The sequence below is a fragment of the Equus przewalskii genome, chromosome 13, assembly GCF_037783145.1.
Source record: "Equus przewalskii isolate Varuska chromosome 13, EquPr2, whole genome shotgun sequence".
NCBI lineage: Eukaryota > Metazoa > Chordata > Mammalia > Perissodactyla > Equidae > Equus > Equus przewalskii.
Window position 1 is genome coordinate 84,260,878 of NC_091843.1, and position 19,326 is coordinate 84,280,203.

The 19,326-nt window shown below is 39.4% G+C and overlaps 1 protein-coding gene across 2 annotated transcripts in view; it reads right to left on the bottom strand.

The window, feature by feature from the left end:
• The window catches only part of MSH3 (mutS homolog 3), a 157,870-nt gene that overhangs the window by 116,003 nt on the left and 22,541 nt on the right, over positions 1–19,326 (bottom strand). The gene's annotated exons all lie outside the window — the stretch shown is intronic.

The following is a 19,326-nucleotide window of genomic DNA, read 5'->3' on the forward strand; positions in this document are numbered from 1 at the left end:
ATGTAATGTGCCTCTCTGTTGCCAAACAAATTGTTTTTGAAAAATTAAATGGTGATAAAACTCTCAAGTGTGGAGCCCACACTAAAAACACAGGGAACCTCAGACCCAGTAATATCTTTCAATGTCAACTTGGACATAAAGTTGGTGACTCTTTGGTGTCGAATAACAGAACACCTACAAAGATTCTGAACTAACGTTCAATCGTGACCAAATGTCAGATTACCAATTTTATGATCTAGGTTGACGTTAGAAACAATTTTTATAGACAAAAAGAGCCTTGTTAAAGGCTGACAACCTCCTCTAGGAAAACTCACAAGGCCTCTCCGACAGCACACTTACTGCAAACAGTAACAGTGATCGAGCCTCCAGCTTCCTGGCTGAGTGATGAATTCCCTTCGAGGACAGAAGGCCATAGAGGGCTGGACTAAATAAAAGAGACCATGTAACATATTCCAGTGTCTCTGCATTAGAATTAGTATCAAATGCATTAATTTTATCACTGCTTAGAGTAGGAAACTATCACTACTTTCTTAGAAGACTAAGGGCATTATGTGAAACTATAATTATCAAGACAACCACTAGAAAAATATCAGGATAACCCTATAAAAAACAGCAAGGAAAACAGACTACATAGCGAAAGATTCTTCAAAAGATATAAAAATAGAAAATAGAGTAATATGGACAAATATCAAATGTATCTGCCATATTAATAGCTATTAAAGGAAAATTAATCTCAGATTGCATTACAAAGGGAAAAAAAACCTCTATGCCACAAACAAGAGCAAAACTTAAAACAAAGTAGTTCAAAAAGGTTAAAAATAAAAGGATGGGGGCCAGCCCGGTGGTGCAGCGGTTAAGTGCGCACGTTCCGTTTCGGCAGCTGGGGTTCACCGGTTCGGATCCCGGGTGCTGACATCACACCGCTTGGCAAACCATGCTGTGGCAGGCGTCCCACATATAAAGTAGAGGAAGATGGGCATGGATGTTAGCTCAGAGCTAGTCTTCCTCAGCAAAAAGAGGAGAATTGGCAGCAGACGTTAGCTCAGAGCTAATCCTCCTCAAAAAAATAAAAGGATGGCTGGAAAAAAATTGCCTAGATGGCTATACTAGACAAATGCAAAAAAAAAGAAAGCATGGGACAAGATTTTATTACCAGACAAAATATAATTCAGGACAAAAAGCATTAAATAAGACAAAGAAAGTTACTTTATAATGATAAAAATGACAGGATGGAAGAAAAACTTTTCACCCCATATCCTTAAAATATTTTTAGATTTTTGAACCATTGGAATATACTACTTATTCATAAATTAACTTATTAATTTAAAAAGAGCAAGAGAAAGAAAAGGAAAGAATGGATTACAGGATTTATGCAGGAGTTCCCAGATGCAGACGTTTGTCTACTTCCCTGGACTTGAACCTAGGAGGCTGCGAGTCTGGGGAACAGAGCGACTGGAGCCACCCTGCCACCCTGTGGAACATGAGAGGAAGGTGAACAGAGGGAAGAGAGAAACAAAGAGCCCCAAATCCAGCCGTGCCTTCTAGCCGACCTTCCAGCTTTTCCCTTACATGAGCCAACATGTTCATTTTCAACTTTAAAACAAATTCAGTAAGAACTGACTAGAAAGTGTAGGTGTTCAAAAAGAAAAAAAGGAGTCTTTTGTTGTCCAGAGAAGGCAGTGGTATAATCACACCGACAGCTTCTTAGAAAGATGGCAACCTCTCCTGAAGACCACGCGGCCAACAGTGAACCGAGCAGAGAAAGACCCAAAGTTTGATTTCAACTGGTGAGTCTGCTTCAGATCAAACCAACAGGCACACAGTACAAGTCAGAGATTCTGGAGACCAGGAGGACCCCTCACCCACGCCTCCCCACCAAGCAGAGGTGAAGGAACCTTAGCCAAGTTACCAGTGGGGAGAGTAATTATAAGCAGGTTCACGGCCAGGGCCCCTGCAGGATTAGAAAGAGCTGAGATAAAGAAACACACCAGGACCAACTGGCAGAGGACAGGCCTGTTGGGGAGCAAGAGGGAGGATGGAGAATTCTTCACTCATGGTGCAACCTCCATGGGGTCTCAGAGGCCTAAGGCCCAAGAAGTAATCGAGGCCAGCATGCACGGCAGCTGGCTGCTCAAAAGACTAAGAGAGATGGGAGATACTATGTTAAGGTAGGAAGTCTGTACTAGGTAAATTCATGTCCTTCTACACCTTTCTCTGGCTTTTTCTAAAGTTCTGTTTTCACTTTTCCTTCTTTTATAGTGATTCTTAGTAAAACATCAAAACATTTCTAATCTATCTTGGTAAACCTGACAGGAAAGTACTTCTATCTGCAATGAGCTCAGAAAAACTAAGAGCAGAGCGCTTGAACTTGGGAACCAAGGAGAAGGGGAAATGAGAAGGGGAGAGAAGGGAGGCAGGAAGCCCAAGGGGAGAGTCACTCATCTCTGCATGGAGTTGTGACATCCCAGTTTCTTCCCTGACTCTGGAAATCTTCTCTAAGGACGAAGTCCTTTGTAACAAGATTTTAAAACCTTTCTTAACGTTTCAGCCCATCACCGTTCTGGGTTCTTTTTACCACCCATCTCCACATACCATACCCTCCAGCCCTGTGTGCACATTCTTATTTAACAAGTGGGCCAAAACTCACCTCCTGTAAGACGCTTTCCCAGAAGAATAACCACATGCTAGGACAGCTTGTGCTTTCTACTGGACACATGGGACTGTGGTTTGTAAAGTAATACCTTTAGAAATAAAGCTACTTTGTTCTAAGCACACATGCTTTTTGTCAGAAACTGCACTGGCAGAGCTAGAAATACAAACTGAAATATGCATTATAAAGGAATGAATATCTCATGAAACAGTAACCAAAAGAATGTCAACTGCGCTATAAAACATAAGCCCTTTTGAAGTCCAGAAGCAGAGGTGAAGGAAAGGAATGCTTGCTCCCTGGTGTGTTTGTCCTGCGAGGCCGAATAAGGTGGTGGTTAAGAGCATATGCTTCAGAGCCAGGAGTCTGGATCAAATCCGAGTTCCGCCACTCACCAGCTATATAACCCTAGACTTCACATCCCTCTGCCTCAGTTTCCTCATCTATAAAATCTGTATTACAAGCACAGTAGATCCCTCACAGGGTGTTTGTGAGATTAAATCGGTCAATAAATATAAAGCCCTTAGACTAGTGCATAACACACAGTGTTAACTATTGCTATTACAGTGGTCTCCTCTTACCCACGGGGATACATTCCAAGACCCCCAGTGGATGCCTGAAACCACGGAAAGCACCGAACCCTATACATACTGTGTTTTTTCCTATTCACACATATCTATGATTAAGTTTAATTTATACATTAGGCACAGTAAGAGATTAACAACAATAATAATAAAATAGGACAATCACAATAATATACTGTAATAGAAGTCATGTGAACGTGGTCTCTCTCTCTCTCTCTCTCTCTCTCTCAAAATATCTTATTGCACCGTACTCATCCTTCTTGTGATGACGTGAGATGATAAAATGCCTGCGTGATGTGATGAAGTGAAGTGAATGATGTAGGCGCTGTATCATCAGGCTACTCTTGACCTTCTGATAATACTTTAGAAGGAGCATCATCTGCTTCCAGACCACAGCTGACCATGGGTGACAGAAATCACAGAAAGTGGAACTGGAGCTAAGGGGTCAGGACTACCGTACTATTAATAATGTTACTGAGAGACAGGAGTAGTCATGTGCTCAAAGGAAAAGGGAAGAAGGCAGAGAGCTTTAGACTGGATGTAATTGCGCAGGACAGGCACAAAGTAAAGAACATGTCAGCAGTAAGGAATATTCTCAGTAGCTACAAGATTTGTCTCCAATGGAAACTTTTTCACTCCAGGGTAACAGAGGACGAAGGCGAGAAAAAGCTAACGTGTGATTTCAGAAACCACTGACCTTCCCCCAAATACCACCTTACCTAACTCTGCTGCTTGAAAGGCCTTTAAATAGACACAAAGCATTTTCATTTCACAAGCAGAAACAAAAGTAGTTACTTGAAGGTCACTTAAATAGCAGTATTCAAAGATAAGAAAACAAAAAGTATAGAAGGGCTTATCTATACTAAGGTTATTTTTAAAGTTAAACATTAGAAAAGTTAACAACAAAAGGAGTTGAACCCTAAAACTGATCATTTAAGATTGTACCAATTGTGCAATATTTGTTTTCCTAAATGTTCCACAAATTCCTTGGCTTAATTTTTCTCTCTCTCTCACGTACACAGACACACACATACACTCGCATATACGGAGCCATCTATTTTACATTCATCTCTAACTGGATCTAATAGGGAGAAGTTGGCATGGTAGATTTCTAGAGCTCCCATCCCACCCTATGTTTCCAACGTGGTAAATAACCTTTAAAACCAAAAAAAAAAAAGGAAAACAGTATGGAGATTCCTCAAAAAATTAAGAACAGAACTATCATATGATCCAGCTATTTCACTGCTGGGTATTTATCCAAAGAACATGAAAACACGAATGCATAAAGATACATGCACCCCTATGTTCGCTGTCGCATTGGTCACAAAGCCAAGACTTGGAAGCAAGCGAGGTGCCCATCAAGGGACAAATGGATGAGGAAGATGCGGTATATATACACAGTAGAATACTACTTAGCCATAAAAAAAAAAGATGAAATCTTGCCATTTGCAATAACATGGATGGACCTTGAAGGTATTATGCTAGCAGAAATAAGTTAGAGGGAGAAAATCAAGTACCATATGATCTCACTCATAAGTAGAAGATAAAAACAACAACAAATAAACACATAGACACAGAGATTAGATTGGTGATTGCCAGAGGGGAAGGGGAGAGGGAGCAGGGCGAAAGGGGTGATTAGGCGATCAGGCACATGGGTGTGGTGATGGATGGTAATTAGTCTTTGGGTGGTGAATATGATGTAATCTACACAGAAATCGAAATATAATGATGCACACCTGAAATTTATATAATGTTATAAACCAATTTTACCTCAATTAAAAAAAGATCCAAAAAAAAAAAAAGACCAAAAAAACCCCCACACTTTTTTAAATGACATTCTAGAAAGTCAGTGTCTGAAATATCTACTATAGGAACATAAAAATCTAGGTCACCTTTCAAAGTCAAATTCAGAATAAAGTCTTTGGCACCAACATAATTCAATGTGGACAGAACAGTCTTTTCAACAAATGGTGTGAAAACAACTGGTAATTGTATGGAGAAAAATGAACTTCAGCCCCTACCCTCATACTATGCCCAACAATTAAATCAAAATATTTAAACAGAGCTAAAGTAAAAGCTAAAACTATAAAACTTCTAGAAGAAAACGTAAGAGAAAATATTCATGAACCTGAATTAGACTAAGATTTCTTGGGACACAAAAAGCACTAACCATAAAAGAAGAAACTGATAAATTTGACTTCCCATCAAAATTAAAACCTTCTGTTCTTGCCAGGCCATCAAGAAAATTAAAAGGCAAGACATAAACTGGGAAAAAATATTCACAACACATATATCTGAAAAAGAGTTTTACTTAGAAGGTAGAAAGAATTCTTACAGCTCAATAATCAGACAAGGAACTCAGTTTTTAAAATGGGCAAAAGAAGATATATGAATAGCCAATAAGCACATGAAAACATGATTGGTCATCAAAATAAAAAGCAAGTTAAAACCAAAATGAGACACCACTTCACACTCACTATAAAGCCTAAAATTAAAAAGACTGGCAATACCAAAGAGTTGGAAAAGATGTGGAGCAACTACAACTCTCATAGCCGGCTCGTTAGGGGCTGGTGGGAATGCATAATTGGGGAACCACTTTAAAAAATAGTTTAGCTGTTTCTCATACAGTTAAATATATACTTACCCATACAATCCAGCAATTCCACTCCTAGGTATTTACCCAAAATAAAAACATACATCCATAAAAAGACTAGTACACAAATGATCTTAGCAGCTTTGAAAATAGCTAAAAATCCAAATGTTCAGGAAGCGAAGGGATGAACAAATTTTGGTATACTCATACAATGCAATACTACTGAATAAAAAGAAATGAACAATACGGATGAATTGCACAGGCAAAAAAAGGAGCTGGACACAAAAGAGTACATACTATAATGATTCCATGTATGTGAAATTCTAAACCAGTCTAACATATCCTGTAGAGACAGAAATCAGATCAGTATTTGCTTGGGGTAGCAGGTGGAGGTGGGGTGAAAACGATGGCAAAGAGGAACATGGAACTTTCTGGGAAGATGGAAATGTTCCACTCCTCAATTGAGGTGCTGGTTATATTGATGTATATATTTGTCAAGATCGACTCATTCACATAAAATGTGTAAATTTTATTTCATGTAAATTAAACCTGATTAAAGCTGATTAAAAATAAAGCTTTTGATATTTGCCATATAACTTATAGCTGAAAATATTCTATTAAAAAAATCTGAACAATTAGACTAACAAATTCCTGTGCAAATGTGTACTCCAAATACGTTTTTGGAGTAAGATTCTAATTCCAGTATTTACTCAACAAAAAGCAATGGTGTGGAGAAGTATCTCATTTTGAGGAAAAATATTTACGTTTACATTCCATATTTACATGCTTTGAGATAATCCTAGCTAACATGTAATCTACTATTTTTATATATATATGTAAAATTTACCTTGTGTTACCTAACACAATAACTTATGCTTCCTGTGGTTAAAAAAATTTTTCAATTGCAAAACCACAAAATTATTACCTGACATATTTGCCTTTGAGAAAAAGCAAAAGAAACCCTACTTTTCTGAGAACACTATAGTCTTATGCAATCCTGAAGAGAACAGTCAGCATTAAAACACTCTCAGATCAGTGGAAACGCGTCTAAAACATTTTCTTCGTGCATGATTAAGACATTGTCTCAGCAAGAGACACAAAATCAAGACCATTTCACTCAGATCGTATGCCTTTTGAGTTCATTAACAAGCTCATGTCTGCCTCAGACAATCTAAAAAAACTAATCTTCCTAATGTTTTTCTCTATAAATACTAACTCTGCTATTATGCCAAGAAACGGCTGCTTCAAAAAAAAAATCAACAAACTGATTATCTGGAATTCACAGTACAATGAATAAAAAATTACACACAAATGACACACCAGCTAAACGGTGCTTCCTTCTCAGGTCAACAAATCTCCACTGTGCAAGTACTACGGGGATAAAGAGAAAAAGAAAAAAGAAGGTCTTCACCCTGTGCTGAATTGTGTTGAAATGGATTGAATTGTGTCCATTAAAATTCACAGCGGAAGTCCTAACCCCTAGTAGCTCAAAAACGTGACCACATTTGGAGAAAGGGTTATTCCAGAGGTAATGAAGTTAGAGTGAAGTCATTAGGGTGGACCCTAGTCCAATAAGACTGGCGTCCTTATCAAAAGGTGAAATTTGGACACAGACGCCATAGAAGGAAGACAACATAAAGAGACATGGAAGAAGACGGCTGTCTGCAAGCCAAGGAGAGAGGCGCGGGACAGATCCTTGCCTCACGGCCCTTAGAAGGAACCGATTCTGCTGAGACCTTAATTTTGGACTTCCAGCGTTCAGAACTGTGAAACAACAAATTTCTGTTTTTTAAGCCACTCCATCTGTGGTCCTGGGTTACCGCAGCCCTAGCAAACTAATACACCATACCAAAAGGCTCAACATCTATTTAGAAATGCTTATAAACAAATCACTAGTACACCAAGTAAATTGAGAAGAATGCTGGGGTAGTATCTGCTCATTTCAAGAGTGTAAACATTCCCATCATGGCAGATTTTAAACTACCAATGCTTTAACAACCTGGTAGAAAATTCCTGGAAATTTAACAATCTGTTCTCAAAAGCCACCACAAGCCAGCTCTAGGACAGACCCAAAACACAGGCATCGGTATCTAACATCCACAGGTGATTCCAATGCACAGCCGAGGTTAGAACGACAAAAACTGTAGGGCAGCTTCATTGAAGCAATAACACTGTTCGGATACAGAACATTTTGGATGTGGAGAAAACACACTGCACAATGTAGGAATGACTCGAGAAGGGTAGAAAAATACATGATGAATGAAAGATAAAGAGTTCACATCTACTGAGCTCTGACTATGTTCCAGGCACTGGTCTAAGCCATGACATGCCTTCACTACAACTCTAGGACACAGTTCTATTATTACACGCCTGCTTGTGAATAAAGGCACTGAGCCACAGAGAGGTTAAGACCCACAGCTAATCAGCGAGAACACTACGATTCAAACTCAGGTTGTCTGGCCCCATACTGCACTCAGACCACTGCTCTGTGCCATCTCTCACTGTGCAGGACACGTGTAGAGTATGGCAATTAGCCTGGTGTAGCTAGGGCCCAGTCTGAGGGACAAGAGACCAAGAGGGAGGAAGTGTACCATACTTCTGGCCCCAGGTATGTTATTTTACACAAGCAATGGGTTTGCAAATCAAACTTTTGTGAAATGAATCATTTTAAACCTTTTTGCGTAAGTTGTTATTTAATGCATCAAATCAAATTAGAATTTGAAAATATCTAAAAGTCTGCAAGTGAAAATCTCTCTGTAAAACAAAATCACCTCCTCCTTGTTTCTAAATCCTGATTTTTATATACAAGGACTGCTTACCAGGCAAAAAGCACCTGTAATCACTTAGGAGCAATCAGCATGGCCTAGAGCCTCTGAGAACAAAAGCAGGAAAATCACACAGAAGCCCAGGCCACAGAGAATTCTGGAAGATGAGGCTGCACTCACCACGCACCTGGAGCACAGGCAGCACTAAGCAGGAAAGGCGTTTTCCCACTTTTGAGGACAGAAGAAAGAAACCCACAAACACTTCACATCACCACGGCCCTGGGGACTGCTGAATTCCAGCACTGTTTTCCACATTCAGCCAGCATTTAACTGGAATTGTATTATTTTTTTTTTTAAATCTACATGTTTGCAGAGTAATATATCAGCATTTTGACAAAGGCAGTGTTTCAGCATATAGGATAATGGCAGGAGGGAGGGAAACACACATCCCTGAAGTAAAATCTTTGCATCCTTAGCACAGAAGGAAAGATAAAGTGGAAGGAAATACACAAGCAGGAAGCAAGATGTAAGCTTCTCTCCTTCTAGAAGCATCTATTCAGTGTGCATAGGGCCCGGGAACTAACCTAAGAAAGCCCTTTCCTCTGCAGCCCCAGGAAAACGACAGAATGTGATGAGAGGCTAAGCTCCATGACTCTGTAGCAGAAGGTAGGTGGGACGGAGGCAGAATATGACAATCAACCTGCAGGCCAGGCTGTTCCCACTGTTCTCTGGCTGGTAGGAGAGAGCGGATTTTATTCTGTATGGGTGGCCAATCTCTTGTCTTACTCAATTTAATCACCCACAAGTAAACTCTGTGAGATCTGGGGGTTGACAGTTAAGAGTTACATAAAAGCCTGTAAAGTATACTTACCTATAAGGTAATTCATACATAAGTGATACCCTGACTTAGCAACTAGAAATTGCTCAGGCTTAAAAACGGCAGTAACCACTTTATCGAGTACTTTCAAACTCTCAATATTTCAGTCAGAACCACAACTAGTTCTTACATTCCTATTTGCAAGAAAAGTTATAGCTACTTAAACAGTATTAAACACCTGACATTTTTCAGCTAGTTTGAAAAATGAGGCAGAAGAAACTGGGCATCCAAGGAAGAGAGGCCGTAGTCTGATTTGACTCCAGAGTAGCCACCGATGCACGAAAAGTTCTTTAAAGCCACAATCCACGTTAAGAAAAACATTTTATGTCATTACCAGTACCCACATGCACTGCGGCTACTGTAACAAACTACTACAGACAGTGACTTAAAACAACACGTAATTATTATCTCACAGTTCTGAGGTCAGATTGCAACACTGGTCTCACTGGGCTGAGACCCAGGGGTCGGCAGGGCTGTGCTCCTTCCTGGAGGCTCAGGGGAGAGTCTAGGTCCCTGCCTTTTCCAGTTTCTCGGGGCAGTCTACAACCCCAGGCTCATGGCCTCTTCCTCCATCTCCAAAGCCAGTGTCGGGGGGTTAAACACTCACATTACACCACTCTGACCTCTTCTTCCTCCTTCATGGTTAATGGGGCCCACCTGGATAATCCAGGGTAATCTCCCTGTCTTCAAGTCAGCTGAGTAGCAACCTTAATTCTACCTGCAACCTTAATTCCCCTTTGCCATTTAAACTAAAATATTCACAGGTTCCAGGGACTGGGACGTGGATATATCTGGAGGGCCACCATTCCGCCTACCACAGATAGATAGACAGACAGATACATACACATACATTCACACACACACATATACATGCTACTTGACCACCTATGCCTGTTTCCTCATTTATAAAAAGGAATAACATAAATAATATAGTAGTTACTAGATTACTATACTGTATACTAACTATATAAAAATAGAACAACTTCAAAGGGTTGTTGTGAAGACTAGATGGGTTAGTATGAGTAATGGTCATGAAATATACCTAGTTTATAGTAATAGCTTCATTAAATGTTTTACAAATTCTCATTTCATCTTTGTTTAAACTTTCTCTCATTATGGAATGTGTTTTCCCAACAGCTGTTTAGTTAAGTGTTACCTATCCTTCTCGGCCTCTCTTGCATGAAGCTTCCCTATGTTCTAAGAAGCTGCATTGTCTAATACGGTAGCTACTAACCACACGAGCAACAGACACTTGAAATGTGGCTAGTCAGAACTGAGTTGCACTGTAAGTGTAAAATACACACTGGATTTTGAAAACTTAGTATGTAAAAAAGAATGCAAAGAATTAGTACATAAAAAAAGAATGTAAAAGAATTACACGTTGAAATGATATTTTGGATATATGTTGAATAGCATTTGGATATGTTGGATATTTTGAAATAAGATGTATTATTAAAATTAATTTCATCTGTTTCTTTTGACTTTTTAATGTGTCTACCAGAATATTTAAAATTACATATGTGACTCATGTTTGCGGATCCTGTTGTATTTCCACTGAGTGGTGCTGCTCTAGACAGAATGATTCTCTCCCCCTCAGGTACTCTCTGTGTATTCAGTTTGCCTTCCGATCACACACTCTATCAGTCTGCTTTGTATTGGAGTAATGTGTAAATGTGCTGGCTCTCCAAATATAGGCATGCACCACATAATGACATTTCAGTCAACGACGGACCACATATACGACGGTAGTCCCATAAGATTAGTGCCAAATAGCCTAGGTGTGTAGTAGGCTATACCATCTAGGTTTGTGAAGTACACACATGATGTTTGCACAATTATAAAATCACTTCACAATGCATTTCTCAGAAAATATCCCCGGCATTAAGCAATTTGTGACTGTGGACTGGTAGCCCTTAATGGGTAAAAGGCCAAGGATCTTTTAATCTCAGTAAGATCCACGGCAACTGTACAATAAATGTCTGTGAAGCTGAATGCAAAGGAAAACATTATTCAGCTAATGTGTTATTTTTATACATCATTTGATTTACTGTTAACAGGCATGCTCAGAAGTCAATTTGTCACTCTTTAAGGCAACTTTTTCTTGGGTTAAAGACAGGATTAGGACGTACAGCAAATGGAAAAATAAAGTTTCATAAAATAATACTTAGCTTATTACATACAATGCACTCATCTATCTTCAATTCTATACTACTCTACCCATATTTTTAAGCGGTAATTGCAACCCATAAAACTCTTTCCATAATCCACTAATGACTTGTGACCACAGTTCAAAAAGCACTGCCTTGATGGGTCAGGTGCAGACCCTTCCTGGCTCGACACAAACCATCTTAAAGATGTCGCATGATACTTAGCACTCCCCTGATCTCCATGGCCCCACCACGTAACGACTGACCCTGCGGTGTGGTCATGGTCCAACACGGCCAGCAGGGAAGGCATGCAGATCCACTTATCATGCATTCTTCTCTCTACCAGCCTGTTTATTCATGTTGAGGGCAATCTAATACACCCACATGGTGTGTTCAGGTTCCATGTCCGCTCCCATGAGATACAGAGCCCAACTCAGCCTGGCCAAGAAGAGTTGCTCACAGCCGAAAGTACAAAGTAAGACAGAGTTCAGGATGGCACTGAAGAAAAGAGTCCTGGGAACTTGTCAGAGTTTTCTGAACTACTAGGTGTGGGGAGCTCCCAAGAAAACCTGGGGAAATGTCATCAACCTCAGTATTATGTATATTAAATCGAATTATATATTAAATCAAATACCAGACAGGTATTTTTCTTAAAGAAGGTGAGGGGAGGAGGAGCAAAAGAGGGAGGGAGGTAGAGAGGAAAAATAGTATAGGTGAAAGAACATCCCAGGACCTCACAGACTTTTATTGCTCTAGGGATCAAGACTTGGGCTAGTGGCTAAAATGAACTCACAAAAAGAGGACGGGAGGGGGAAGAAATTCCTGGCCTGAAAACAAGAGATAAGAGAATAAACTCAGAGTAATCAAGAAAAATAATGGCTATTACTAAGAAATCTCCCTTCGGCAGGGAGGTTTGACAGGAAGCAGTCACTAAAAAGACTGATGCGTAAGTCTAAGTCCACATAGGCTCGGAGATAAGCAGGCCCAGAGGGCTCCGACCCAGGCTAGCCTCAAGTTTCTGATTGAAGGCAGAGAGTGAAAGGCAGCTTTTCTAGAAGGGAAGAAAAATGAAAGGAAACTCTCTCTGAACTATGAAGAGGGAAAGGGAAGGAAAAAATAATTGAAGACATCCTAAGGACTGATGGCTACTTGTATTAAGAGCTCAATTAAGGAGATTTTTGTATTTTATGTTGCTATCAGGTTATACTTTAACGACAGTAGAAGGTGAACTTACCAGCATCAAATAGGACTGGGGAACCTATTTGCCACTTACTACCTTGGTGATCTTGCAACTTCCAAATAAAATGCTTTACTTAATTAGGAGACGTTATGCAATGAAATCTTTAACCCCAAATGAACAGGTGTATTTACAAACTCAAGTAGAAGTAGTAAAACGATTCTGCGCCTCTCACACAATTGCTTTGCAACTTTGTGCTCAAGGTCTGTCCCCACCTTGGGAGTTCTCTATGTGACCAGTAAGATCATTCCTCCAGACTCCTCACATGCTGTTTCTTCCTATTCGACTACTGCAGTAAAACCAGTGCGCGTACATCCCATTGTTTTCAAGCAGAGATATTCCTGAAGAGTTACACCCAATGAAAATGCACAAAGAAACTCATTATTTAAACCGTACAGCACACACTCTTGTAGAATAACTATCACCCATTAATTTATCACATTTTAAAATCTGGATTCTCATATATATGAGTTAAGCACACCCATTAAAAGCGCTAACTAGATATGTAAAAACTAGCAGTACCAAGAAAGCTACTAAAAATATAATGACATTTCTACTAGGCAAGAAATTAATATAATTTTTAAAAGGAAATCAGTATAAAACAGATTTTTATTACTAAGAAGGCCTATTCTTTAAACATTTTCCTAGAGACATTTTCTTACTGTGTGGGAGATTTATTTCTGCTACTTAATCCACCACCATCTCTAGTACTACAATCAATTTTCTAATTCTGAATTTTCTCACTAGTAAAGTGAAATTATTATATAATAAACATAATGAAACAGGATGACAAAGGAGTCAAGTTTATATTTATCTTCTACTCTAGAAAGGAACGAGGAAGATGAGAAGACAATAGAAAGAGGAAAAAAAAAAAAGATTTCCTATGGGCACCACAATAGAAAAGATTTCAAGTGCCAGAGATGAGGTTGGAATCTTATCATCAATACCAATCTTTAAAATAGTTACTGAACTCCTTGCCCAGGATAACTTAGCCAGGTAGATTCCACTAATATTTACTGTACGAGAATGTCCATGGAAATGTCAGGATGCTTAAAGAAACTAATTTAAAGTGATACTATTTTTTTAAAATTTTCCGAAAATTAAAAACGACGGGGAAAAAAAATGATAGGAAATTAACATGGTCTTCTCAAAATGAGTTGGCTATATCCATGACATTTAAACACACGTTTATCATCATGTTACATATATGAATTTCCAGCTACTACAACAATCCCTCTATGTTTATAAAACCCATATCATTTTTCCTAAGAAAAACAAAAAAATCCATTATTTTCCTTATTCCAAAAGTCATGTGTTTAGTCATTCATTCATCAAGCATTTATTAAGTACCTACTATATGCGAGCTACTATGATAGGTGCTGGGGACACAGAAGATCACTTCGATACGGTGTCGGCCACCAGCCACCCCTTCTCAGTCTCTTTCACAGGAAACTCTTTATCCAGCCCCTCCTCAATATTGCCTTCTCCCCAGTGCTTCACCCCGATTCTCTTCCATTTTCACTTGACACAACCCTTCTCTCCAAACCCCACATCTGTCCTGCTTCAGGCTGCCATCCTCACCCTGGCAGGGCAGCCAACCAAACTAGTTTCTGCTCCCCAAGAAAACCACGCCTCTCACACCTCCACCTGCCTGGCTGTCACTCTTCAAGTCTCAATTCTGGTATATTCTTCTGGGAAGCCTCTCCTAACTCCTTCAAGCACAGCTCAATATTCTTATGCTACCAATGACTCTACAGACCTTAACAAGCCCCACTTTCACTACAATTGTTCATTTCCATGACTACCACTCTGTGGTCTATAAGAATCTGGAAGACAGGGATATCTTATTCATTCTCTATCTTTGCCATCTAGAAATGAACTTGGCAGACAGCAAGCACCTAATAAACATTTTAAAAATGAATGAATCCATAATAATGTGCAACTCAGAGAATATAACAATAAGGTAAGAATCCACTGGAAATATCTATCAATACAGATATTTTTTAGGAATAAGAAAATAAAGCATTTACTGCTAGCTATCTACATTAATAAAATAAACTTGAAGGCAGAAAAAAGTGCCTCAATTAGAAAGGTGAACTACCATGAAAAACGGAAAGGAGCCCATCTTCAGGGAGCTTCAATGCCCTTTTGGGGCCTCAAATTCATCATCTGTATTTCTCTAAAACTCTGGTTTGGATTTGCTTCTCAATCAAGCAATGGTCCCACTTACACTGCATCTGGCTAAAACACGCATACAGCACCTACATGACAAGAAGCAGATGCATGTGGCGTGTATTGTCCCACAATGTGCCCCAGCATGTTCCCCCACCTTGTCATCCCCCTCCACTTTTGGGAACACCATCACATCTACAAGTGCATCACCACTACAGCCCAATAGTTTTTGAGTTTTTTTTTTAAATCAACCCTCTTCTTCTTCTTCTTCTTTTTTTGCTGAGGAAGATTCACCCTGAGCTAACATCTGTACCAGTCTTCCTCTATTTCGTATGTGGGATGCTGTCACGGCATAGTTGATGAGTGGTGTAGGTCCACACCCAAGATTCAAACCCGGAACCCATGCCATCAAACCAGAGCGTGCAGAACTTTAACCACTCGGCCATGGGGCTGGCCCATCAATCCACATTTTTTAAACTTAAAATACCAAATTAAGAATCTTTCTGCAGCATAAAAATTTATGAAATGACAGGTTTGATTCACTGATTACATGTTTTTAATAGACCTTAAGTAAATATTTAACTATGAAAGTAAAGAATGTTTATTTGTGAACGACTTAGAATTCTACCAGGTTGAGTAAACCAGGTGCACCCCACGCTACCCGTGGTGGCCCACGTGCTGTCCTACCCATCTCCTGACCCTCCTCCCCGGGGCCACTCTTCTCTCCACCCAGGACTCTGCACACGATTTACACCCTTCTCTGGGCTCTCTGAATTCACCTGGCATTGAGTTTCCTTTATACTGTTCATTTTTAACTTAAATACTTAATTTTTTTTGTAATAAGCAACAACGGAGAGCTTTATAAAAAGGTAATAAGACTTCATCATCATGACAGCATGGTGACGGAGGACTCGTCAAACTTGACTGTTATTTTCTGTATGCTTAGATTGTCAATTCACCAAGGAACGGAAGAAGGGCTTTCCCCATTGGCTGTGCTCTTAAAAATATTCTAATATGCTTAAACTTTAGGTGACACTGCAAAAGTAAAAAGCCGTTTAAATTATAAAAAATGTGAAAAGGGAGTTTTCTTTTTCCCTTAATCAGATTCACCCATGTACAAAACTCAGTTTTACTAGAGTAAAGGTACATTGGCATTATCAATATAATCCAAGGGCTTTTTAAATTTTATTTTAATCAAAATTAAAATCATATCAAGGAAGCAAAGTCATTCATATTCAGAGCAATCCCGAAAATCGGATCTTGACTAGAAGCACTTCTGCTTCCGGGACGGAGGAGTAACCGGATGTTTCCGTTTCTCCTGCTGAGCACAAACCCCTGGACATTACACACAAAATAAACATAAGACTTTCTGAAAGGGGCACAGAAAGCAGACTGGCTAGGGACCTCAAGACCTGAGGAACGACAGGCTGAGTTCACTAGGTTTACTTTTTGCCACAGATATCCCAGACTGGGAGCTAAAGACGCTGACAATAAGGAAAGGCCGACAGGAGCAGAAAAAGCAGAAAAGGCCCCACAAGCCTGCTCCTCCTAGACAAACCCCAGGAAGGGTACAGCGAAGCAAGACAGAAACCTTTCAGACAATAACCACTCTACTCTAGCAGAAAGCCACAGAAAGAACTGGGGTCCAATCGCCCACCCCCCACCCCCAGGCTAGGGAAGGCCGAGGGTGGAGCCTAGCCTTCCCTGCTCATCAGTGACATGAACCAGTTAGGTTTAGTTTCTAATCAAGTATCTTTCTGAATGTCAGGCAGCTTCAGAAAATTTTAACAGAGTCAATATTGCAAAAAACTAACACATACAATTGACCACATCATTTGCAACAGATAGATTATAAGCACATATTCCTGCTTTATCCGGTTCTCTAGCTAGCTCCCTGTCCTTTCTTTTTCTTTCTATTCTTTCTCCTACTCCCAATTACTGACATTCTCCAAACTCCCTGGTCTTATTCTTTTCTCTGTATACTTTTTTCCCTTATGGAAACTGTTCTTCTTTCTTAAATTCGACTCTCCCCTCTAGGCAGCAGACTCACCTTTTCTCTTCTGTCATGCCTTTCCTTTGCCCAGAAACCTTACTGCCTTCCATGAGGAGCCTATACCCCTTTGCTGAGTTTTCTGGTCCTCAACCCTTTCTTTCCCAACTCTCAACATGAAAGCTCCCCTCTAATCAGAAAAGAGTCCCCTTTGTCTTCACACCTCCTCTAATACCCCCAGATCATGTGCCTCAGAGCTCATATCGTTTCCATACGCAATATACCCTTCCCTCCTCCTCACTACCAAGTCAAAGCCTCCCAGCCTGCAAAGGTCCCCAGCCCAGCCCAGCTCCTCCACCAAGCCTTCCTTGGCTATGCCAGGACCCAGGAAGCTGTCCTCCTCTGAACTCAAAATTGAGCATCATCTGCTCTGTTCACCTGACTTGCCTTAAAAATCAGTTTCTTTGAGAACCAGTAAATATTAACTAGTATTTGTTTATTGCTTTCTATGGCTTTCCACTTGACCAGTTTTACAAACATATAACATCTCTAAGCTAAAGAGATCTCAACTGCAGTTGATACAGCGCTTAAAATCACTGCTTTCCCTTTGTTTCTCTCCACAGTCTTACAACAAATGGAAAAGGTAAAAATTAAGATAGTAAGACTGATTTCCTAAGATGCAAATTGAAATCTTAAAAACACATTTTACATAGAGATAATTAACCTAAGAAAAATTGATAGTTTATCATTATTTAGAAATAATAATTTTAGCTTTGTACCATCTTTGACTAATAGTTATTCTAAATTGCCCTATGATACAAAGTAAATAAGTCTGTACCTAGAGATATAAAACTAAATGTGAAGATTTTAGTAGTCTTTAAATTGTACTTCACAAAATATAAAATCCTTTGGAGACCTCTTGTGGTTGAAGTTAAGAACACAAAAAAACCCTAGTACTTTAAAATGGATATTCTATAATTCTAAGCCATTCTTCCGCTTTTTCTCACACAGCTTTCTTACTTCTTCATTATTAATAAAATATCAACCACTAACTGGCAACACAACAGCTGTTTTACTTTCAGGTTGACAGTGGAAGAAAAAGAAGGGATCCTGAGTCTGAGACACAAGAAGCTACCTATCACTACTTAAAACGGACAAGAGGAGACCACCAAAGACACGACAACACAACTTTTCTCTTTGAAAATTCAATGCTATGCTGTTTACTGGTAGTAAACATGGAACAGAATTGGCAAGCTATGTTCTTCACACCTAATTAAAAGCATTCTCTATCCCCATTGCTAACTTTTTCTTTTCTTTTTTAAAGTATGGCTGGGAGTTACATCTCAGGTTGATAAAGGTAAGTTTTATAGATGTCAAAATGGACCCACTAGCATTTAGGGGGGAAATTAAGGTAGGACCACACCTCACACAGTAAAGCAAAATTTTTAAAAAGTGAATTAAAAGTTCAAAGCTAAAAATTAATTGAAAAAGAAAAATAAGTTGACTAAAATAAAATACAGATGATTATTTAAGTGTTTTCAGAATGAGAAGAGATCTTTCTAACTATAAAAATAATGGAATGCAACAAAAGCAGGGGGGACTTAACTGGCCCAGGCAGTCTACTAAAAACCACCACAACGGTGAATTAAAATATAATCAAACATGCTTTCTCAAGAAAGTCAAAAAAAAGAGGAAACCCCCAAGGGCCAAGAGCAATATGAGAAACACAGCTACAGGGGGGAGACGACACCATCAAGGGCCACGCAGAGCCGCACACTTCTGACAGGAGTTCCAGAAGAGGAGTGGGGAGAGGCCGCATTAAAAGAGAGAAGGCTGACAGGAATAATAAAAAGAAGGGCTCCCACCCACAGAGAGTTTTCCACGCCTCGGGGCACTGTTTCAAGTGCTTTACCTTTACACTAATTTATTTCATCCTCACAACAATCCTATGAGGTAAGCACTCTTACTATTCCTATTTTCTAAAAAAAGGAAACTGAAGGACAACACAATTGAGCAATTTACCCAAAGTCACTATGGGGAAAGCCAATTTTCCAACCCAAACCCTATGTCACAAGAGTCACACTGTCTGATCATTTGACTTTCGAATCTCCCCTACTCCATTCTGTCACTAGATATAAATTAGCTTTAGATACTCCACAGAAATGTGGATTAACTTTTGACACCGTTTAGTCTATTATGTGAATAAAATTTAAAAAATAAACACAGGAAAAATTACATACTCCCAATGCCAACCAGAGAAATATAAATTAAAACAAGACAAAGGCAGTCATCAAATTTGGTAAAATCCACATAT